This window comes from Diceros bicornis, chromosome 16 (assembly GCF_020826845.1).
Source record: "Diceros bicornis minor isolate mBicDic1 chromosome 16, mDicBic1.mat.cur, whole genome shotgun sequence".
Lineage (NCBI taxonomy): Eukaryota > Metazoa > Chordata > Mammalia > Perissodactyla > Rhinocerotidae > Diceros > Diceros bicornis.
The window spans coordinates 64,772,974-64,798,594 of record NC_080755.1 but is presented as its reverse complement, the minus strand read 5'-3'; positions in this window follow the sequence as shown (position 1 = coordinate 64,798,594).

Here is a 25,621-nt window from a genome sequence, read left to right as displayed (position 1 = left end):
AAATTTTTATGTAGTTATGTTTTTTCTTTTCTGAAGATTTCAATGCTTCCTGAAGTGATGATTGTTCAGGGGAACACAGGGCCCCTACCTTGCCCATCATGAGTGGTCCAACCCTAATTAGAAATTGATTGGGACTCATTTTGCATGAAAAGTTATATAATTTTTAAAGCCCTAATAGATATTTTCAGGCCTATTGCACACGTGCTTTGATGGAGGAACTGTCACCTAGTGACTGTGCAGTAAGAGGAGAACAAAATACTGACTATAATATAGTAGCACATGGGGCTTTTCATGGCGTCTATGGAATTGGGTTATCAAATATTCTATAAATACCTGACGAGGGTGCGGTGGCCATGGGTCATACCTCCTGCGTTGTCTTGACAAGACCGCCATCCTTACCACGGACAGCGTGGCTCTCTGGTCGCCACTGAGTCATTCTAGAATTTACCACTTCACAGAGCTACAGAGGACTCCTGTGGCCTTGAAGCTTCCCCTAATTCCCTAAAGTACGACCAGAAGTGGTCAGTGGGCCAGGAGAATGTGAGGCACGTTGACACTTCCCAGGTCCACTCTCTTCCTAAGGGCAGTGGGATAAGGAATTGAGGACTTGAGCGTCTCGCGCTGAGTGGGGATTTCAGCCTTGCCTGGGGTATTTAAGTAGTGACTTCCCTGCAAGTCAGGTCCTCTGCTAGCATTCATGGCCTTGCATACATGGCCCCAAACTGCCTCATCATCCTTGTTTCCTGATAGTCCTTGTTGTGGGTTGAATGGTGTCCCTCAAAAAGATTTGTTGGAGTCCTGACTCCCAGTACCTGTGAATGTGACCTTGTTTGGAAATAGGGTCTTTGCAAATGTCGTTGGTTAAGATGAGGTCATACTTGAGTAGGGTGGGTCCTACTCCAATGACTGGCGTCCTTCTAAGGAGAAAGGGATTTAGCCAGAGCCATAAGGGGAAAGGGCACGTGAAGAGGGAGGCAGAGATTGTAGTGACGTTGCCACAAGCCAAGGTACTTCCAAGATTGCCAGGGACCATCAGAAGCTAGAAAACACAAGGAAGGATCCCCCACCGGGGCCCTTGGAGGGAGTATCACCCACCCATACCTTGATTTCAGATTTGTGGCCTCCAGAACTGTGAGGGATACATTTCTGTTGTTTTAAGGCAACTTTGTGATACTTTCTTCCAGCAGTCCTAGCAAATAAATGCCCTTCACCGTATATCCATTATGCTCGTCTGAAACCCAAGTCTATCCTGTTTCCTGGCCAGCCCTCACACTGTTTACCTGAGTAGCCTTCCTCTGCTCTTCTGTCTGCCCCCATCACCACTCCTCCCTGCCGAAATCCCATTCGTCATTCATGTTCCATCTCAAATGCCTCCTCTCTGAAGCCTTTTCTGATCTTACACGTGGCTGAAGAATTTCTCTTCTCTGAATTCTCAGAGGATACTGTACTCTTCTCATTGCATTTGTATTTTGTATTTGATTATATTTATTTATCCCCTGTATCTTATCTCTACTAGATTGAAAGTTCTTTCAGGGCAGAGTATTAAATTTTCTATTTTGCATTCCCTAAAGCGTGTAACATAGCTTGCATGCAGGAGGGAATCAAAATATCGTTAAATTGAAATAGTTTAATTCTAGATTGACAGGCTAGTTGGAAATTACCAATTTCTAAGATTCTTTTGATACTCATTAAGCTCAATCCATCCAGTTCAGTTCCCCCTTCTGCTTGGCTAGTACCATGTAGCATTAGGAATGAATTATCTGGCACAGTGCTGAGACATGGCAGATGTCTAATGAATATTTGATGCATGATTGGATGCATTTATGGTAACATAGGACTAAGCTATCATTCCCACCCTCAGAAGGCTTATAGTCTAGTAGAGAATAAGTACCAGATATTTCCATCGAGTGTGGAACATGCGATGATACACATGTGCATGGTGTCTCGAGAGCACAGAGTAAGGCCCTCGGCTTAGCTCTGAGGAGCGTCAGCTCCCTCAGGGGCTGATTCTCAGGCTGAGTCATGAGCGATGGAAAGACTGACGGGTGGAGAAATTAGGTGGGATCAGGGAGGAGTGGAAGGGAGGAAGAGTGCTCTGGACACACGTGGGTGTTTTCCAAGGTGTCTCCTAACCTAAAGCAACACTTTTTAGTGTCTCATTTACTTATTTGAGTTGATTGATCAATTTATCAGCCCCTGGACATGGCCAGACTTTAAAAGAAGGGCTGCTCAGTGCATGTTCCAGGCCAAAGCCCCGGGTGAGAGTATAAACACGACGTGATGATGTTGGATGCGGGTAGAGTTGTTGGAGATGAAACATATTAGCAGTACTGAGGGCAAGTGGTAAACTTGGATCATTTTGCTAAATACTCACACCTATAAAATGTAGGTACAATTTATAGGATGTTGCAAGAAATGATTTCAAAGTCACATTCTTGCTCACTGCTGCATAAAACCTGCACCGATGACTCTTCAGACCAAAAATATGAACCGGAGTGAACTCTCCCGGCCACGAGCAAAAGAACGATGATGACGATGGTGGTGGTGGTATGAGGATGACGCCACTGTCACTCCCGGTGACAAGCCTTCATAAAGCACCCACAGTGCTGGCACCAGTCCAGGCACTTTACAGATAGTATTTCCTTTAATTCACACGCAGCTTTGGTAGGCAGTATTTTAAATTTAGCTTAATTTAATTTCAATCAAATCTAATTAATTTAAATTAATTTAAATAGCTAAATTAAATCAAGCTTTAATTTTATTTTTATTAAACAGTTAAATATTAACACTGTGATTTAATTCACACACAGCTTTAGGTGGGCCGTGTCATGTCCCCATTTCATAGATGAGGAGTCTGGGGAGGACCACGTGGCTGCCCGAGGCCCCCCAGCGAGGGCACTGTGCGCCTGTGGTTTCCTGCTCCCAACAGGCAGAGCTCAGGCGTCCTCAGGCTCCCGTTGGTGTCACGACAGAGGGAAGAGCTTGGGGCCCGGGGGCCGATAGACCTGCTGTCGAATTCTGGCTCCTTTCTGACTGTGCAGTGTGGGGTGACTGGCTAAAAATTCTGCACCCCAATTTCATCCTTTGTAGGAGGAGGACCGCATTACCCCTCCTGGGCTTGCTGAGGACGGGAAATGGGCTACAGTCTATGAGGGCCCGCTGGAGCGACGGCTTGTGAGTACGTGCTCAGAACATTGCTATTCACAAGTACCGACTCAGATGTCCAATTGTTTCAACTCTGTTCAAGTCCAACTTAGAATCACTTCTAAAAGAATGTAGCAAAAGGAATATGGAATTTGGACACAAAGGCCACATTCTAGTCCTTGGTTCCCTGTAGCTCCAGACCTTGGGCAATGAGTCACCTTCGTGTAGCCTGTGCTGAGACTGCTGGCCACGCCGGGTGGTTCAGAATCACTCAGACAGGTGGAGGAGCCTGACCTCCTGACCCCCCAGAGACTCTAACCAACAGAGTAACTGTTTATCGCTTTGTGTTTACACTAGCCCTTACCTAGCATCCCTTTTGACGCAAGTGGGGAAGATGTTAGAATTCCCACCGTAGTCGATAACAGAAGCTCAGAGGAGTTCATCCATTTTCCCCAAACCTCCTAACAGGTGAGGGTGTCTACCCTGTAACTGTGCCAAGTGGCTTTCTGAATTTATTTCTCCAGTGGGCTCCTTATTGTCTTGGGTTTATGCTGCTCCAGGCTTTTTGATCCTCGAGGGTAGACAAATTGCTCATTGAGAGCCTGGGGCATGGCCCCTGTTGGATCTGGACCTTCTGGTTATCCACGTGACCCCTGAATGATTCGTCTCGTTATTTCACCTTCATAGTCAGACTTCTGAGGGGCACCCATTGGCTCCCATTTTTAATTGTGTGTGCCACATTTTTGGCAGTTTATTATGTAATTCTACTTCTTCCACTAATGGTTTGTGGGGGTTGTTTGGTCTCTCTATCTAGAACGTTCTTTTGCTTGTTTTATGGACAGAGACCATGCCCTATATTTCTAGAACTCTCTGTGGTTAACCCACGTTGACCTATAGGAGGTGCTTAGTAAACACTTTTCTGTGAAGACATGAAACTCATACTAAAATTTCGATCTTGCCTAGTGTGCTGGGTCTTATCCAGGGAGAGTGGAGGCTTCCTGAGAAAATCGATGCTCAAATAAAGTAGGTTGATGAGCAAGGACTTAACGGAAGACATTTCACAAGGGAGCCATTTTCCCAAAGATCAGAATCAAGCTGGTCTTATTAGGCATGGAAATCAGCAACATTTGAAGAAGTCAGATCCAAGTGAATTCTGGATCCTCCAAAGTTACTTTTAGGGGCAACACCACTCATGCAAGTGAGCGTCACTTGCATTGTTTTATGAAGAAGAAACTTACTAGGAAGCTCTGAAGTTCTCTGCTGTGAGCTGCGAGATCATCTGAGCTGGCCCCATTCCCTCTCCGTGATTTACTCTCTCTAGTTCCTTAATTATTCTTACTTGAACCATTCCAGCTTGAACATACATGGTACAAACTAAAATTTCCTTCTAGGTACAGTTTTGTTTGTTTCTTTACAAGTAAAAAAGAGTAACATTGATATGGAAATCCTAATAATATGAGAGATGAGAGTAATTTCTCCGTCCCTCCCTCACTTTTTTTCTTCTTTTTTGTGCCTGTGTTGTCAGACTTAGATGAAATAAAAAATACCTGGAAATGTCACAAGGCTCTCATGTTCGGATCTCACGAGCAGCACAGCCACGTGGCGTGCTCACGGCCGCTGATGGAGGTGTGGGGTGTGCGGCTCCGTCCGCACTGGGCGGGTTCCCCTCTCTGTACTACCGCACCCATCAGCGCGGTAAGCGGCCGACTGCAGGCCAAGTCTTGGTACTTCCTGGGGCCTCTGGGCCCGGGGGGTGAGCTGACGTCCCCAGGGGCCCACCTCCAGCTGGTTCCGTGCGATTTCACAGGATTTTTGTTTTAAATGCAACCAGGAGGTAGTGCAATAAGCATTTTCTCTTGGAAAACTCCCTTCCTCCCTCCGCCCCACTGCCCAGCTCTCATCCCTTCCGTCTCCTAATGCTGCTTCAGAGAGAGATCAAAGTCTCCCAGATAAGTGTTCTTTCACACAATGCTCCTGACACTCCATTTTGTAAACAGTTTTTTTTTTGTTGTTGTTAAAAGAACATATAAACATGCTGCGTGAGATGGACAGACTGTCACTTCTCTCCTTCATTTTCTCCTCTCCGCCTTCGGTAAGTGAGCAGCGAGTCCAATCACCGCCTTCCTCGCCTTCCTCGACGCTGCCAACCCCGGCCTGTCCTTTGCATGTGCAGAAAAAAAATACGCAGAGAAATGTAAGAAAGAACGCTACCTCCAGCTTCCATCTCCTTTGGCGTTTGAAGGCAGTCTTGCCTTTTTTCTTTAAATAATTTTGTAAGTTAGACTGTATGAAACTTCTTTCTGCTCAGTGCCCGGCCTGAGCAACAAGGAAACAAACCACACCCCCGTCAAGGAACTCTTGCCTCAAAATATGACACGCAACAAACAAAAACACAAAAGGAATTGTAGTCTTTGCTGGTTTCTGTTGTAGTTTCTCCAGAATATGAGATAATTAGCAGCACAGGCATAAAACCAAAGAGCACCGTTTAGCACCTTGAGGACAGACTTTCAGATCTTTCTTTTTTTCATTCATTGTCAACAGATTTTGATGACTGCTGGTGACTCAGGTCTTTACTTCCTTGGCACTTGTGGCTGCTGAGCTCAGGGACATGAAAGATTGTCGTTTGCCAGTGAGGCCTCTGCACAAATTCTAGCAGCTGTCTACACCATCGCCACCTGAGGGCGTATTTCCAGGAGGTTTTCTTTTCTTTTCTTTTTTGCTGAGGAAGATTGGCCCTGAGCTAACAGCTGTTGCCAATATTTCTCTTTTTGCTTGAGGAAGATTTGCCCTCAACTAACATCTGCACCCCTCTTCCTCTATTTTGTATGTGGGTCACTGCCACAGCATGGCTGACGAGTGGGGTAGGTCCACACCCAGGATCCACACGCATGAACCCATGAACCTGGGCTGTTGAAGCGGAGTGTGCCAGATTTAACCACTAGGCCGTGGGGCCTGCCTGAGGTTTTCTTTTTTTTATCTGTAATCTGGCAGGCAGCTTCCTTGGATTTGGGAGGAATGGTAATTTCGGGTCTGTCTGGGGCATGAGGGCCCGTGCTGGTTTCCACCTTTCTTGCAGTTGGACCCCATTAGAAGCAGGAGTGGATGTGATGTAATCAGAAGGATTTCTAGAAGACGACTTCATTTCCTACTCCCCAGGGCCTCTGGGAAGCCTGTTTGTTCTGTTCCTTCCCTGCTGGCAGTCCTGGGTACTTCAGCCTCTAAATCCTGGGCCAGCACATTTGCTCCCCAGAAATGAAGACTGAGGAAGGGGGCTCCCTGTGGAAGGGGAGGGATGTGGGGGGCTTACAGAGCCCCAGTTCGTTCAGCGCTCGTGCTCAGGACTCTCCACTGTCCTTCTCTGCCCTGATGGTCTCATTTCTCCGCTACCAGAAGTTGCCAAGACGGGATATAGCAGCTGGAGGACCCGGAGTGGAGGAGAGGCCTCTCCATCCCTTCACTATTGCACTGCCAGGGTATTGCACTGGTTTTCTTGAGTCTCCTTGACCCAATCCTGGTCACTTAGAAACAGAAATACGTTGCTCTTAGCCTGGTGTGTGTCACTTTCCTAACTTGTAGCTCGAGTCTCTCGTATGTTTACCAAAGAGGGAGAAGCCCTGACATATTGGTGTGGTCTGCCTGGCCTTTTTGAGGTGCTACCTACAATTCAATGTGAATTCCAAAATTCCAGGGTGAGTCATGCCCCCTTGCCTTATTTTTATGTACGTCATTAAGGCCCAGCCTTTGCATCTCGACACAGGAGACACTGCTTGCCTGTCAGCACTCGGATTTTTAAATGTTTCCAAGCTGTTACCACTTCCACTAGATCCCTGCCCTTGATCTGTGCAAGATCTGATCCATTCACTTCTCTGTTGAAGGCCTGGTTCCACTATTTTGCATGAAAATTTTTCATAAAAAAAAAATCCAAAGAGGAAAGTTGCTGAGTGAGCAAAGGATGATGGGCCTCTCAGCGCTGGGGCTCCCTGCAGACCAGCTCGCAGCCCTAAGAAAAATGAGTCGATGGTCTCAGCTCAGTCCCTAATGAACGGTAGTAGATCACACCACAAAAACGAGACACGCATAATTTGGCACCATTGACAGCAGCCTCCCCACCACAGCTCGGCGCTTTCATGTCTGAACTAATGTGAAGCTTGGAACTATCTTTGACCTTAAAGGTTGAGGAGGGGAGCAGGGCAAGAAGAGGGGAAGAACACTGGCTCTGCTGTCTCTAGAGTCTGCAGGCATGGGGTTCTCCTGCCGGCAAGGAGCCCTGGCCCCCCTCACCCACCCTCCACAAGCAGGCAGCCACTGGAGGGTGTCTCTCTGCACCAGCACCCCAAAGGGAGCGCCGGTGGGCAGGGCCCCTCCTCGTGGAATTGGCCCAGAGAAGCGGCCACTGGGACAAACAAGCATAAATCAGAGCGGTCCTGATGAAATCAGGCACGGACGGCAAGTTGTTAGCCGCCTGTGAAACTAATTGTGATACTGATACACGCATTTCTGCAATGTCTTTCAAACACCAGTTGTGATGGGAAACAGCTGTTAGATCCAGGAGAGGAAAAAAATGAAAGGGAAGAAAAGAAGAGAGCTTCCAATTCAAAATCATAATCATGTCTGTCTTCCCTGCTCCCCTCCACAAAGGCTCTTAGATTCCCCTATTCTCCTCTCGACAATTACTCGCGGCGGGGGGCCAGCCAGGATGAGCACACCATTGCATTGAAAGTTCATCTACTGGGGGAAAAATACAGAAAGAGAAAAAAGGATCCCTTCTCTTAATGTGGGGGAAAATGGCGTGTTTAAAATAGGTTAGAGATTCAGGTTAAAAGCAGGAGAAGTCACAGGCAACAGGAGCAGAGACGTTATAAATTGGACACTTGGACTGCTGGCTTCACTGAGAAGTGCGCACACACAAGGAGAGGGATGCGGAATCTTCATTTAAGGAAGCGGTAAAGTAGATAATGACACTGTTTTGAACATCGGAGATAAAACCGTGGAGGAATAGTTGGAATTTGCCACTGAAATCTGGCCTACTTCTGTCCTGGCCGGAGAACTGGCCCGATTGCTCCCCACGCCCACTCCCCTCCTTTTTCTCCTGTTTGTCCTCTCTCTCCCTAGGATCAGGGCATCTTGTTTATACTTGTGAAGAGAAAGGAACTCAGGACCAGCCAGGGTGCTTCTCCCTCTCCCAGCGTTTCCTGGACTCTGGTTTGTTCTCCAGAAATGTTTATTCACAACGTCTTACAAGATATTTTTTCAATTTATAATGCCTGCGTCATTACATAATGGGTCGTAAATGATGTTGCCTGTCGTGGAGAAACAGAAAGTCATCCAGTGACACGTGCTTGCTTACGGGCAACTTCCCAGGAGGGGAGGGTGGGTGCCGCACCCCGAGACCCCCACCTCCACCGAGCCTCTGAGGTTGAGTGTCTCTACTTCTTCAGGTCCTTAAAAACTCAGTCGGCCTCAGAAGTCAAGACCCTTTGCCTTGCAGGGCAAGTTGTTGTGAGTTCCCCTCCCTTTTCATTCCAGCAAGGCAATAAATGAGCTTAAAATATGGATCCCTATCACTTGATCCTTTATTTTTTGGATCTGACATAATGAACCCTAGGATATTAAAGATGTACAGATAATTAGAGGCCACAGGTCAGATCCCTCAGGGCTCCCTGTTTGTGACCATTAGGATTCCCCCATCCCACTCCCACTTGCCAAATAAGGGCCCGGCCCTTGGAGGCCCCTTCTTTGCTGCGCTGTCTGCGGGGCAGGGTTAATGGAGCACTTCCCCAGTTCTCTGGAGCTGAGCAGCGGCAGGTATGGGTTGTATGTGTGGGAGGGCAATTCTCTCCGTTTTGCATACTCCGCTGGCTCTGCCCTCCTCCCTCCCTTTGCTCTAACTGGCCCCTAAAAAATGCTCAGAATTCCAAAAACAGGGCTGGTTTTCTTTCTTTCTGACCAGTGAGGTACCCTCATGGCACCCAGCGAGGACATCTGAGCTGTGCAGAGGTCTCCATCCTGCTCGGGGAGTTCCTTCCTCCTTCCTTGACTCAGAAGTCAGAGAGGAAACGCTTCCCGAGCCGCTTCCCTCTCCGACGAGGAGCCCGATTTTCTCAGGACCCGTGTACTTGGCAGGCCTAACAGAGGGGAATGAGGAAGGCCGTGTTTGTTCTCTCCCTCCGTCTCTCCACGAGGACTAACCCCTTGGCAGGCCCTAACAGCCTTTAATAGACTTACAGATATGGATGCAAGAGAAGAATCAAGGTTCTTATTCTAAGATCTCAAGTGTTTTCCCTCCTTTTAAATTCCTTTTAAACAAAAGCACTAGCTCTCCATATCCATCATTCACAAAACACCTTCTAAACATGAGCCCGAGGACGCAGGCCTGAGGGAGGAAGGAAGTGCCAGCCTTTGCTTTCTGGGCATGACTGTGAAGCAGGGATGCCCTCCCCATTCCATTGGGGTCAGCGGCTCCTCTCCCTCGTGGGGCGCTGGGGGCAGTGCCAGGCGAAGTTGGCAGGGACTGCCCGTCGCTGCGCATGCGGTCTCCCTTCTGCCCCACGAGAGGCTGTCTCCCTTAACCACGTGTCTCTTCATGGGAAGCATCTTGGAAATGCTCACTTTCCTTTCCCGCAGAAGAGAGGGCCTGCCCGCATGCTTTTCTCCATACAAGTTTCAGTTTCTCTGGCTATCAATTTCGCCCTTTGGGCCTGAAATACAATAAATGATAAAAATTAGAGAAAAAATTTGAATCTGACCAGAATCGATCTGAAAGGATGTTCCCTCTCTGATTTCTGGAAGATTGCTCCTGTGTCTGACGTGAAAAGTGAAGGCACGTTTTGGATGGATGTCGTCACAATCAGAGACCATGGCTGAACTCCACCGTACTCCAGAGGATGGTCTTGGAGCAGCGATGGGTGTCAAGTTTTATTATATGCAATGTTGCCCCTGTAATTAGTACAGTGTTAGAAATGTGATTTATTGATGGCGCAAACACATTTGCAACGTAGTGAGGGTGAGTGTACGCTGCAGAGAACCCTCTGGGCAGAGGATCCCCTAGAAATGCGGATTATGAATCCGCCTTCAGGGTCTCCCGCCTTTCCTCTGGGTCTGTAACTCTTTCATTCAGCTGTTGGGGAAGGAACCAGCATCGTAATTTTGCCAAACACTCAAATGCTTGTTGGTGACAGAGAGTGCCAATTTCCTTGTATGCGGGCCAGACCAGAATTCAAACAAAAAACAGGGGAAAAAAGGGGATTTAAAAAAAATGTTAATTCTTCTAGAGTTCCATTTACTTCAGATAATTAATTTCCAGTTTCCACCCCCTTCTTTCGAAGTGAAAGAGCCGTGGAATTTTGTTTTCTGTTGGTAAATAGGTGGGTACTGATTTAACCTTGTGAACGTGAACTGCTCGTCCGTGCTGCCCTCCAAGAGCCGTGTTCCTGGCGATGGGTGCCGCCTGGGCAGCTGGCCCATTGGTGATGGTGACCTCACCCCGCCTCAGCAGCCATGCTTTCGAGACCAGAGGGCATTTTCACTTTCAGGGCCGTGTCTACCTAGGGATTCCCTTGGCAAGAAGCAGGATCATCAGCATGTGAAGGCTCCATGCTCGGGTGTGTGTGTGTGTATGTGCAAATATTTTTTAAGCAGGCAGGAACTTGGCATATCATATTACAAAAATAGCCCTGTTAGAAAACACTGTGTTTGGAAATAGAACTTCCTATTCTAATCAGAGCAAGAGGCAAAGGGATCACGAGGCAAAATGAGGCGTGTGTGTGTGTGTGTGTGTGTGTGTGTCCTGAATAAATGAATCAGAGATGCAGTCAGGCTGGCCGTCCTCTGTCCTGGGTCTCTGGATCGTTTCCGAGGGTTAATGCAGCGGAGGAGGAGCAGGAGGAGGAGGAGGATGGGGAGGCCTAGAGAGGGTTCCCAACTGATCTGTTTCAGCTGGACCCTGCCAGGCAGCGGCAGAGCATTAACCCTCTCCTGCCCGAGAGCAGGCTGAGGACAGGCCCTGGTGGGTGCCGGAAAGGGGCTGGGATTCCCTTACGAGATGCACCATCATATACATTCAACTTCTCAGCAGTGGCTGCCAACCTGTATCACCGCTGTGTGACATGGCTATCTTCTCTCGGGAGCCGCTGGAGACCTCCAGGGTACATAGCCAGCTCTTTGGGATGAGTTCAAATGAATTCTCCCCAGAGGAAGGCAGACGACCAGTTGAGATTCGTTATGCCGCGGCTCTGTGAAGAGTTTTCTCACGCTTTATTCCCAGCGTTACGAAGACGCGCTTTGCTCTTTCTTCCTGAGCACGCAGGAGGTGCCATGTAGGGGTTAGTAGATATTTGCAACGTGAAAATAAAGGAGATTTTCCCAAGAGAATCACACTGGAGATTCCTTATGAATTTGTTGTTCTTAACTCTAGCCATTTATTTATCTGACTTGGTATGGAACTAAAAACCTAGCTTATTGAGGTTGCTCTCATTCTGTCTTCCATTTGTCACGTTGCTACTGAACTTCAGAATTTCAGCTATCAACTATAATAATTATAGATTGAAATTACACAGTATAAAAATGTGTGTTTACTATTTTTTGGGGCAAAAAATTTTATAGCATTTAATTTCACTCTTCCTATTCTTTTTTCCTTCTATAATTGGAAGGGTATTGGCCTCTTAAGCAGATATGTTTTGCTGACTGGATGTTTTGAAACCATCCTTCCATAAGCATTTTCTCCCTAGCTTCGAAAACGTACCAATGATTTGCTCCAAGGCAGAAAGTGAGGCTGTACAACTAGCGACATCAGGCCTCCATCGCCTGCGAGTAATACCAGCCTGAACGTTTTGTTCATAGCTTGATTTCTAGAATATACCCTGTCTCTGAAGATGGGGAATCCACGCTGATTTGCACAGTTTTAGCAATATCAGGAAGCAGAAGCTCAAGCAGCTTAATCATCATTTCGAACACGCTGGTCTACGCCGTGCGCGTGTGGGGGTCGCTGAGCTCAGACCACCTCCAGCCCAGGGGAGCACTGCCACCCCCGACCCTCCAGCTTTCAGCCTCCAAGTCTCTCATTCTATTTCTCCTGAAGGTGCAGATAACTAATAGTGCTTCCTGGCAAAATATTCCAGTGTCTGTTTTTATTTTTTAATGTAAGAAGACGCCAGGTAGGTAGAGAAACACAAAATAAGCATGTAGACAATTAAAGATTTTATTTGGGTTCCAAAAAGCACAAAGTAGAGAAATCTCACTGCGTCTCTGCCAAACTCCGGAAGCTGGTAAATTCTCGCTGCCTTTGACATGTCTTTTCACACAAAGCAAAAATTGCCTTCACTTTTTTCTCCATGCTTGCTTTCTTTTTTCTTTTTTTCAATTTTGAAGTCAAATGACCACTTTCTTATCCACATCTCAAATTTCCACCTTCTGTATAAATACAGGGAAATGGAATTCTGGAGGTAGAGAAAGAAACTGCAGTAGAAATATCCAATTTTATTACGGTGGCTTATTGGACAAGAATGGGGTAATTTGCCTACAGCTTCAATTTCCGAGGCATTTCTAGCACATGGGTTTGGTGCACATGTATGGCAGCTAGACTGACAAGACAGACCCTGATGGCTCCAAAGGGTCAATAAAACACACACCATGAAGGATTTACACAACAGACAGTAATGGCTTCTTTGGAACTGTTATGGTCTATTGGGTCAATAATAATCCACTTTTTAAAGAGTGCCAAAATATGAATTTACACAGCAGACTGTAATGGCTCCTGATCTATCAGGTAAATTATATGAATTCTTAGAATTTATATACGTGTCACAGCACATGGATACCTATCAGAATGTACTGTTGTGTAAAACAGGCATTCCATATAGAGCAACATGCAGCTTCCTTTCCAATCGCTGATAACAATGATATATTGTGGCTTGGGAAATGAGAATATTTGTTAACATTCAGAGGTTTAATGTCACAATTTACATCTCACCTTTAATTGACGATATTTTGATAAATATTCTGGATTACTTGCATCACTATAAACTCTGTTTTCCATAAAATGAAGTTATTTTCAATTCAAACTATTTTTAAAATGCCTCGATTACACAATTTTGTGGTAGGTTGATGCATAATATTTAATTTACACATGATTTTTATGAGTAAACTTCTATATATTTATAATTTCTATTTTCTTCCGTGATGTGAAAACAGACATTCCTAAATATTCGGTGCTGCAGCTGCACTTCACAAACATGCCTGATTCTTTCCAGCAGGTGGAGGCATACAGCAAGAAGCCCCTAAAGAAGCAACCAAAAATATTTTTTTCCCCCAGCAAGCACTGACATTTAGGAGAAAACAAAATATCTACAAAAGAGGGAAATTAAATGAATAGTTTCCAACAGGAATGGCAGTGTGACATAGTTTTACCTAATAAAGAATCCAGAGCAAAGATATTTCAGAGCCCCTCCTTGTGATAAACATTCTTCTCTCTTGGCTTTCTTTCTGTACAGTTGGAAATTTTTCCAGAAGAAAAACCTAATGAATTATTTAATAAATAAAATCCATTAAGACAACCATATTCAAAGATATCTTCTCAAATTCCCTCCAAAGTAGTGCAGCAATAAACGTACTACCAGCAGCTGGCACACGCATATAGGTACACAGGCAGACATTCTGATGGGTGTGCACACATGCGCTTGTGCACACGCGAATGCTCACAATGAAAAACCTCAAGGCTCACTCTTCTCTCGTTTTATTCACTGCAGGTGTGCGTATTCTAGTCCTTTAGCTAAAACAGTGATTCCTCCGGTTCTTTTGTGAGCGTTTGTTGTATCTTCCTGCCTGTGCTTTAAAAACAAAAAAACAAGAATTTTAAGCACAAGCTAACTAGAAAATTTTCTGCCTGAAAATTTGGCTTTTCTTGAAGTAGAGAGATTTCTTTCAAAGACTATTCTCCACTTCCATTTTTAGGATTGATTAACATGTGTCGTTTGTAATGGAAAAATGACATGGCTGAAGAATGCATGTGTCCGGGATTAGAATGGTCTACCTGGAAGGATTTGGATGTTTTCGGGTCTGTAGTATGATAACGTCATACAACAAATTACAGGTCTCACCTTACTTAGCAAGGAGCTGAGAGCAGGATGACGACACAGACATGCCTTGGTCCCCACCCCCTCGTCCTTTCCCAGTGTCTGTTTCCCGTGGATATCTACCATCTGCAATATTGACTGGTTTATCAGGAAGCAGGCATCTCTATCAGTCTATCTGGAATTGTCATCCAACAGAAGATTAAGCACTGCCTGCCTACTCCTTGTGATTTTCGGTCTTCACATCACAAAGTTTTCAATCAAATTTCAGCAGTGTGCATTTAGCTTACAGAACCCTGAGCACTTATCTCTCCAAAGCAGGCGACTTAAACTGTGTTTACCTCGTACAGTTCCAAGACGTCTCCTCGCAAACCCGTCTACATTTAGGGTGTGAGATGGTTCCCAAACTTGGTCTCTTTCTCTAGTTCCCTACACAGCTAGGCTCTTGGCTGAACAATGACGACCTGCACAGAACCTGCATAACAGACAAGGGCCAACTTTCGGAGGAGCGACTCCAGTGTGGCGACCTCTGGGTGTTCGTTTTCAAGGTGAAGGAACTGTAACCATGGAACTCATTGTTCTAAACAGTTTTCTCGTTAATAATCTTCAGGAGGCCCTGATCTTCACGTGGCTTCCAGCTCATGAACCAGCCAGAACAGAAGGTGGACGTAGTTGTGCACACTTCTGGTTTCACCAACGGACACCTGTGAGGAAGGGGTGGCCTGGGCGCGATCCTAAGAAAGAAACCTCACCTCCGTTTATGAGGAATTCAGCACAAACAAGTTGACATCACATCAATATTTATCTGCCATTGAACCTATTCGACGCTTGGAATTTCCAATGAATAGACTGACGAGATTTTGGATAAATAGCAGCCAGAGAGGAAGTTCTTTCCAGAAAGAAAGCCAGTCCACAGTCAAGCCAGACTGGAATTGGTGAGACACACTTCCTGCTACCTACAGGCGGAATAACGGTGGTTAAGACCATCCACAATTCAACCCACTTTTATTGTTTCTTTTCATTAAATATTGACTGACGAAACCCAGCCCTGTGCACGGGCTAGGGGGTGGGCTTGCGTGTGGTTGTGGGCGTGTGGAGGAGAAGAATTGAGGCTCCTAATGACACAACCTGTCCAAGAATGCTTTGGGAATGGCAGCACCATGATATTTAGTGTTCAGCTTCTACCTTCATCTTTCTCTACACGTGTATTTCTCATTTCGTGTTTTATGGGCACACACGCAGAGGAGCTCACACTGCTGAAAAGCCAAACATCACCCCCTGCCAACTCTTTGGAATTTAAAAACCTAAATTATAGCTCAGACACATGACAATGGCAACCTGGCAGGGGCGAAAGGCCTAAGGCCATTACTCGGTTGGTGAACTGGAAATCCGGTGGAGGTTTCATCTGTTACCCATGGCCTGTTGTCAGTCTACTGCCGCTCTTGTTCCTCAGACACTGGCTCGGTTACTTTGATTGGGATTGGGGTCGCTCCAAAGGGCTCACAGCCCACTCAGAGCACAGGGGGAAGGGGCTGGCGACGAGGCTGGATCACTTATTCTCCAGTAGGCTTATTTCTGGTGAAACTGACCCTCGGGTTTCCAACAAAAGGGAATCAAGACTTCGAAGAGAAACTTCGCCGATGATCGGGGCCTCGAAAAGTTTTCAGTATAGGATCATTATGCTGTGTTGAGTGTACATATGAGACCCTATTCTCCTCCTGTGGCATCAGAACATAGTTAGTACAGGTAGATCTTGAGATTGGAGAGTCCCATCCACGCCAGGGCCCTGGGAAGTGTGGGCAAGTGTGACATCAGCTAAGATCAACCTTCCCACCACGTGTCCATGAAATACAAGTTATGCAGAAAGTTCCTAGGTGCTTTCTGAAACCACAAGCCCATTGCCCACACAAATAATCTCACAGGAATTAGATAGAGTGATCCATGACACTCAGCAGCTTAAAGACTCCGTTTTTAATATCCACAATTCAAAAAGTCTAGCACCTAAAGTTTTTTCTTCAGCCCTTTGCTATTTATGGCAAACTTTGAGAAGGCTAAACCATGTACAATCACCATACAATATCATTAATTCTGTCAAGTTTGCACTCATTAGAATTACCAGAGGTGTGAGGAGTTAACAGCTCAGTAGAGCAAATAGACCCGAATGGGGTCATACACAAAATAAAGTAAAATTCCCCGTGCACATTCTCCTCAAGAGTGTTAATACCTTAAACTCCAGAAAATGCCACTAATTGGGCTTGGAAAAGAAACTAAGGTTGGAAGGATCTTTGAAGAATGAATTCACCTCTCGCTCCTGGATTCCTTACAGAATTTTTTAATTTAAACTGCAGATGCACCCCGATGAACTTGTTTTCGAAATAGGTAGATATCTTAAAATATTTTCTAAGTTAGATAAACGTGATTACATTACTAGGAAAACGATGGAGGTAAATGGCAGGTCTGTGCATAACCTTGCATCACTGAACTAAATGTAGAAATCAATATTTGTTGAACTGATTTGGGTCTATAAGGATTTAATAATTTTTCTACCTGCGTGGTAGAGAGATAGGGAGATCATTCAGAAGGGGGGGGTAATGTTTTGTTTTGGAAGGCTACAATAAAATTTGTTCATTTACCTAGCTTTCTACTCACTAATCACTGGAGATTTGACAATTATAACATACAATTTCTGCCCTGGAGGATTTTACGAGCTAAATTTTGGGAGTGGAGAGGATGGGCAATTGACATGAACACAGAAATCAGTGAATTGAATTAAGTATAATAGTTTAATATGTTTGGCGAAAGTGGATGCATAAAAGGTTAATAATTATTAGCTTTATCTGGAGGACTTAGGAAAAAACGGCATTTGGCTAAGGTCTTGTAGGATGAGTAAAAGTATTTGAGGTGGATGAGGAGAAAGTGGAAAGCAATCTGGCATTTTAGACAGAGGAACACTAGTTTCAAATTTGTTAAAAGCGTGTTTTTGCACCAGCAAACTAAACAACTATTTCTGCCATTTTGCACTGATGAGAACAATTTCCATGATGTTTGTTTTACATTTTTCTTTATCAGCAAACCGTAGAAGTTTCCTGCCCAGCACACACAGGGGGCACTACAGTTTGAGACTTCACTTAAAAAGCCTTTCCTCACCATCTTATTCAGAAGCAATAGTATTTGACAAAATGCTTTCCAGCGTGGGCCTTTCTAAAAACTCAGTTAACTGCACAGAGCCCACACGTGGATGATTTAGGTTAGCTATTTCTTGGATCACAAAATGACACTGATTAAAAAATAAAGCAAAAACTCAAGGATGTAGAAATTCATTTTAGCAACAATTAGAAATAGTAACATGCAGAGTCACTAAGAACCGTGTTCTCTCACAATGTGCTTTATGATATGATGGTTTGGAAGTTAAAAGACTAAAATTTAACCCCCCCATTAATTAGATTTGGTGCCTTAAACACCACATGCAACATCTCTTAACGTCACTTTTCTGCCTGTAAATTTAAGCCAATAATAAATAAATCGTGCTGGCGTTTATTGTGCCATATGTGGTAGGAAGTAGGTGAAAGCATTTCAAAAATGAAGAATATTATCATTAACATTAATCACAACAGTAATAGTTACTATTTTATGACGGTTCAGGAACGTCAATCCATTAGTATTTCTTAATTTTAAAATGATGAAACATGGGGAAATAAGTTTTCTACAAAAGTCCTAGATTTGACTTACTTTATAAAAGTTATCCATTTACCCAGATATGAACACAGCTATGCATGGTACACATTGTAAATAGAGAGACTGTAAAATCAAACTTGCATTTAGACTTTTAAATTTGCAGGGTGTTAGATTTGGATTTTCTCTCTCCAAAGCGGCACGTGGGGATGAGATATTTAGATGTGAAAAATAAGCCACACTTCAGAATGTTTGGTGTAATGATGCCACTCCACCCTCAGTTGATTGGGATGCAATGATTTCATAAAAATGTCAGAGCAGGTGTATGGAAAAGACATTAGGGTGTCAAAATGAGATGAAACAATGTTAATTTGTCTGCGGAAAGTCCATGCCTCTGCCAAGACGAAATCGAACCCTGTATTCAGCCATGTTGAGTCTTGGCACTCCGTGCCCAGAGAGCTTGAGTGGAAGGCCCCAGCAAGCCCTGCGATGTGACAACCCACAGGGAACAAGATTTATCTCCCTCTTCCTGCCTTGGGGCAGAACACAAAGAAGGTAACGGTGAGGGATTAGAGTATGGAAGGAAAGACTCCAGTCCGCCGGCAGTCACTAATGCCGGGATAATGCAATGCACGAGAAATACCCAAGCAGGGAGAGCGGGGAGGGGTGGGGGCAGGGAAAGCCCCTTCCAGCAGCCAATATGGATTAGAGTTTAAAAGTTTGAGGGTCCTACTCTTGGTAAATTGATGTGTTTTTCTGGTGTGAAATGTTCTTGAGTGTTAAAATGTGGTCAACACCTAGGTGACATCTGGACGTCTGAGTTTGCAGAACAAAGGGGAGCATTAATTCCAGTTTGAATGTTAATTTGGCCTCAATAAAACACTCCAGTAAGACTAACATTTGAACAGGACCCAGAATCCAAAAAGGAGCCAAGGATATGAAAGGAAAATAATAATTCTAAGTGCTTTGAAATCTACAGCAATTTGTTTAAAAAAAAAAGTTCCTTTTTTTTTCACCCTTAGATTTTTCACCCTGTTCCCACTTCATCATTTAATACGGCTTGTCTGGAGTCACCGGCAGTCTTAAAGAATGTCAAGTCTTCACTTTCTATTCAAGAAATAAAGCCCTCCCAGGACCTCCTCAATATTTCTGTTTTCCATCTAGCGGGAATTACCATGTGCTGTAATGGAAGAAGGATCTGGCTGGCTTAGGAGGGGGGCCCTGGTTTTAGTGCTGGCCTTGTCAGGGCCTGGCGATGTGACCTTGAGAGGTTGCTTCTCTGGACCTTGGCTTTTTCATCTCTAGATTTAGGGCAGACTGGAGTGTTAGTCTAGATGACCTCTAAGGAAGCCTCCCGCGATACTCCTCAGTTTTATGTGCCTTTCTAAGGGCAGGCCTCCACTGATAAACATTTAAGTGAATGGATATGTAATTAGTGAATTTGTGATAGGCAACACAGTCAGATTATTAATGCAAAAAAAGATTATTAGTGGAAAAGAAGTGTTTGTGGAGCTTGCTCGCGAATGTCGATTGTCAGGATACCTGCAAATGCACTTCTCAGCATTGGGCTTCTGTCCTTGGGGGGACGGTTCCCGAGTCAGCTCCCAGGCTGCCCCTGCCCCACACTGTTGGGAGAGCTGGCTCAGTGCTGCCCACACAGAGCCCCCAGCATCGAGCTTTTGGCCCAGCATGGGGGTATCTAATTCCCCTTTTACCCCTAGGGTGTTTTTTGGGGGAATATTTCTCATCCACGTTTTGAGAGATATTTATTCTAGCATCCTGCTATGTCTCATCTTCTTCCTCTAACTTGAGTTTTAAACGTGCTTCCAGGATATTTGGACCCAATGGGTTTCCTTCTTATTGGTCTCACTGTCTCTCCCTTCCTCTGCAGGTGGAGCGAGTTGATGTGGTGGAGAAATGCCTTTCAATATTTTTAAGTGCAATATTAACTCATGTCGGATATAACAAGTAACAGTGCAATGAAATGAACTCAGGAACAGCAAAGCCATTAAGAAAATGTGCCATTAGGGAAAGGGCTAGTGTTTCCTATGGAAGAGATTCACCAGGTACACACGTGTACGTGTTCAAGGAAATGATTAAAATGTTTATGGTCCTTCTAATTATGTTCGTTTTACAAAGTAGAGACTCTTGGAGCCAGAAACATTTTCCTAGTTCAATTTTTTGGTAACGAGATCTAGTTTTTTCATTTTGATATGATGGAATCTCAGTTCAAAGATACATGTGTCATATGTAGTCATAGGTGTATCTATGTGAAGAGAAAACCGTGTGATGTAGCCATCAGTCTGATATAATGTCAGCTCTGTTCTATTCGTTCTTCTTTTTTTGTTTTTGGAATATGTGAAAGCTAAAGCTAAAGGTTTTGTTCAAACCTGTAAAAGCACATATCAAGTATTTTCTTATTTCTTTTCATAATATCATAGGAGAGGGTGTTTTATCTTTTTTTCCTGCAATTTAACAGAAGTGGAAATTGTCAGTCTAAAATTGACAGGTATTTGTTACAGTCAACAATGAATTGCTCACATTGTGGATCATCCACCAACATAGGCAGTGCCTGTCAGGTGTCACAACAGTAGGAAAATTTATTAAACTACAATGAGAAATACAATAATTTGGAGCGCGGTGGGTAAGATGTGAAAGGCATCTGGCGTTCGTTAACGAAGTAGACCCTCCGCCACCAGAGCGATGCTCCTCCTGCAGGGGTGCCACGGGGTCCAGGACACAGAGACCTCCATGCTGGTCTACACCAGATGATTTATCCTCCCACATGCCTGGTGCTATATGTGGAGATTCCTACTGGGCTTTACAACCACGGTGTTAGTCACGGCCTATGGGCCTAGGGAAATGGGTCATTGTAAGAGTGTCCTTTGCACAAAGAAAGAAATAGGAATATAAGATGGAATGACTCACTCACTCAGCGAGGCAGGCTCTGTGTTAGGCTTCTATCTGCACTCTGAAGTGCATGTATTTCAGCCTGTTCCTGTGGCGGGGGTTCCAACATGAGCATCCCACCCATCAGAATCCTACTTTTGACCACAGCTCTGAGCATCTGTCCTGGTGTGCGGGGTTTCTTTTTTAATTTATTTTTTATTTTTATTTTTTTTTTGTGAGGAAGATTTGCCCTGAGCTAACATCTGTTGCCAATCTTCCTCTTTTTGCTGAGGAAGACTGGCCTTGGGCTAACCTCCGTGCCCATCTTCCTTTACTTTATATGGGACGCAGCCACAGGATGGCTTGACAAACGGTGCGTCGGCTGGCACCCGGGATCTGAACCCTGGGCCGCCGCAGCGGAGCCTGCACACTTAACCACTACACCACCGGGCCGGCCCCCCGGGTTTCTTAAAAGGTATTTCCGTCTTAAGAAATCAAATCAGGGCCTGCCCCGTGGCTTAGAGGTTAAGTGTGTGCGCTCCACTGCTGGCGGCCCTGGTTCGGATCCCAGGCGCGCACCGACGCACTGCTTCTCCGGCCATGCTGAGGCCACGTCCCACATACAGCAACTAAAAGGATGTGCAGCTATGACATACAACTATCTACTGGGGCTTTGGGGAAAAAAATTAAAAAAAAAATCAAATCAATCAACCCCCAGATGAAATTATAATTCAGTGAATATGAAACTCTTCTTTTTACAGTTCTCAGTGTGCATTAACTCTCTGCTACCTCTTCTCACAGTTGTTATTGGCTATTTGCTTTGTGGAAATTTATTACTCTGCTAAGAAAAAAAATGACACGATGCAACTAGAAATACCAACCTATGGTTGGGGTTTTCTTTCCTTCTGAAAAATGTCGGGATAAGAAGGAATATAAAGCACTTTAAGAAGTATAATATAAAAGCATTTTACAAAGAGTTTATGCCCAGAAACCATAAAGGAATAGATTGGTAACACTGATTACATGTAAAATTAGAACTTCCATATGGCAAAGGCCACAATAAAAATACCAACTACAATCTGCAGAAAATATTTGCAACATATTTGATAGGCAAATATGTATATATTAACTTCCTAATATGGAAAAGTACTTAAAAATCAAGAGCTAAACGGACAAAAGGACAGTCCATGGAAAAAAGAAATAAAAAGGTTGGCCAACGAATGTATGAAAAGATGCTCAACCTCAATATTATTAAATGCAATAAAAAGTGAGGTTCCATTTTCACTCATTTAAATATTGATTGAACAACGACCTTGTCCCTTGCCCTGTGGGAGTTGTTAAGTACACGCATGTCAATAAAACAGACATTGTACTTGTCGGTCCAAAGCTGAGATTCCAGAGCACCCGGGTCCAGAACATGAGAGCCATTAGCCACCTGTGGCTACATAAATTTAAATTTAAAATAATATAAATTAAATAAAATGAAACATTTAGTTCCTGAGTGTCACTAGCCACGTTTCAAAGAGCTCAATGGACACGTGTGGCTGTCGGCCACCATGCTGGTCAGCGAAGCTCCAGAGCATGTCCGTCATCACAGACAGTTCTCTTGGTTGAGCGGCTCCAGACAGAGAGAAACTTAAGTATGCAGCAAAGAAATATAAATAACTTCCAGGTATAATAAGTTCATGACAAAAACGAACAGGAGGCAGAACGTATCAGAGGGGGCTTATTTAGGGTGGGCAAGGAGATAGTCTTTAAGCTGAGACCCAAAAGAAGAGAAGGAGCTAGCCATGTGGTGACTAGGAGATGGGGAAGAACATTCCAGGGGAAGGATAGGGGGTGTCCAAAGGGCCTGCAATAGGACAGAGCGTAGTCCTGTTAAGGAATTGAGAGCCCCAGCGTGGGGGAATCCAATGAGTGAAGAGAGAGAAGTGTATGGAGAAGTTGAGGAGATGGGTGTAGTGGGTAGAATTGTGTCCCCCTGAAAAGACACCTAACCCCTGGTACCTGTGAATGAGACCCTTATTTGGAAGTAGGATCTTTGCAGATGTCATCAAGTTAAGATGAGGTTATACTGGAGTTGGGTGGGATCTAATCCAATGACTGGTGTCCTGATAAGAAGGAAACTTGGACACAGACAGAGGACACAGCGAGAAAGTTCAGGTGATGACGGAGGCAGAGATTGGAGCGATGCGGCTGCACATCAAGGAACGCTAAGGACTGCTGGGAACCTCCAGAAGCTGGAAGAGGCAAGGAAGGTTATCCCTGGAGCCTTGGGAGGGAGCACGGCCCTACCCACACCTTGATTTTGGACTTCTAGCCACCAGGACTGTGAGAGAATATGTTTCTGCTGTTTAAGCCATCCGGTTTGTAGTATTTTGTTATGGCGGCCCCAGGAAAGGAATGCAGTGGGCAAGAGAAAGCCTGAAGGGACTTGGGGAAAGAAGCACTGTGAAAAACCATTAAAGGACTCTGAACAGAGAAGAGATTTGACCCAGTGGAGGAGTTTGTATTTTAAAAAGGTGACTTTTATAGCTGGGTAGAGGATGGATTGAAGCAGGCGGCAAGGTTTTTTAACGTTAAAGACTCGTGCAGTTGTCCAGATGGACGGATGGCACTGTTTGCTGAGGTGGAAGCCACGGAGGAGGAGGGAGAGGGCCTCTGTGGGAAATGTTTTGGGGATGCAGCTCCATTTTTCTGGAGTAATTGGGTGAAAGGCTGCAGTGAGCAGGGAGGGTTTCCAGCAATACGGGGTAAGTTTAAGGGGAAAACCAAGATTTCTGTCTTCTCTGGTCTAAAGAACTTGGAGACGCTTGTGAGAGATCTAATTGGAGGTGTCAAGTAAGTAGTTATATATACAAATCTAGAATTCAGATGAAAGCTCTGGTCTTGAGGTATAAATTTGGGACTTTGTGGTACCAAAACACCACAAAGTGGTATTTAACTTCTCAGAAATTGATGTAATGGCTCTAGGTTGCTGTGAAGAGAGGAAAGAGGACCCAGGCCAGAGCCCTGAGGAATCCCATTGTTAACATCTGAGTTAAGTGGACAGAAGCAGCAGAGCACAGAGACACGGGGAGACCCGGGGGCAGGAGAGCCAGGAAAGGGCCGTGTCCTGTTCCTGAAGCCAAAAAGGAGACTCTGTCAAGAAGGACAAAGATAGCATTTTTCAAATAATGTAAAGTCAAAAATTTGAAAAGTTTGATAAAACTTTTAAACTAGAATCTTCTGAAATGGGTCTCACACCACCGCTAGGTGCAAAGTTGTGTAAATATGATGCTCATTTATTCACTGTAGTACTGTTTATAATGTCAAACGCAACAAAGAGAACTACTAAACAAAGCTGGAGCAGTCCTAAAAGCCATGGGGAAGAGACTGGAGAAACGCCTGATCCACCCACAACTGAATAAGATGCAGCCTTTAAAGAAAAGGCTGAAGGGATTAAAAGGAAAGATCTCCAAGAGAGATTAGTAAGAAGTCAAAAGCAAGGTGTAAAACAATATGCATGCTATGCTCTCATTTGTGTTAAAAACACATGCAAACAAAGGCATGTATTTCACACGCGTAAAGATTTTCTGGGAGAAAGCAGGAGAGCCGGTTTACAGTGCTTGTGCCTTGGGAGGGGGTCTGGGGATAGACACGGTGGAAAAGGAAGTTTCCATTTTGTACTTTCACATACTAGTTAATTTTTTGACCATCTGGGTGAACTGATTTTATAAGTAAAAACTAGAATAATTTTAAAGCTTTTTTGTTTTGAAATATTGCTAGATTCATGGGAAGTTGCAAAGAGAGAACAGAAAGATCCCGTACCCTTCCCCCACTTTCCCTGAACAGTTACCTCACAGGTAACTATCCTACAAAATCAAAATCAGGAACTGGACATTGTAGGATGTGTATGTGTCCTTCTGTGTCATTTTGCCATGAGTATAGATTCAATGCCACCACCACCCCAACCAGGATACAGAACTAATCTCTCTCCACGAATATCTTCCTTGTGCTTCCTCTTTCTAGTCATATCCACACTCCTCCTCTCGCCATCCCTAAGACCAGGCAACCACTAATCTCTTTTCCATCTCTATCATTTTGTCATTTTGAAAATGTTACATAAATGGTACAATACAGCGTGTGACCCTTTGAAACTGGCTTTTCTTCCCTCAGCATAATGCCCTTGACATCCATCCAGGTTGTGTTGTATCAATAGCTTGTTCCTTTTCATTACTGAGTAGGATTCCATGGTATGGCTTACCACCACTTGTTCTTCATTGAGACATTTTGCTTGTTTCCATTCTTGGTTAGTGCCAACACAGTTGTTTCGAACAATTACGTACAGGTTTTTGTCTGGATGTAAGTTTCCATTTCTCTGGGATAAATGCCCAGGAGTACAATTGCTGGGTTATATGGTAAGTATATGTTTAGTTTTTTAAGAAATTGCCCAACTATTTTCCAGAGTAACTGCCATTTTACATTTCCACCAACAATGTATGAGAGATCCAGTTTCTCCCCATCCTCCCCAGCATTTGAGGTTGTCACCAATTTTTATTTTAGCTGTTGTGATAGGTGTATAGTGATAACTCATTATGGTCTTCATGTGCACTTTTTATTGGCTAGTGATGTGGAACAACTTTTCATGTGCCAGTTGCCGTCTGTGTATCCTATTTGGTGTCATGCTTCTTAATGTCTTTTGCCTATTTTTCACTTGAATTGTTCTTTTTTTCTAGTGTGGGGTTTTGAGAGTTGTTATATATTCCAGATATGTGTGCCCTGTTGGATAAGTGGTTTCAAGTATTTTCTCCCAGTCTGTTGCTTGTCTTTTCATCCTTGTAATAGGGTCTTTTGCAGATAAAGTTTTT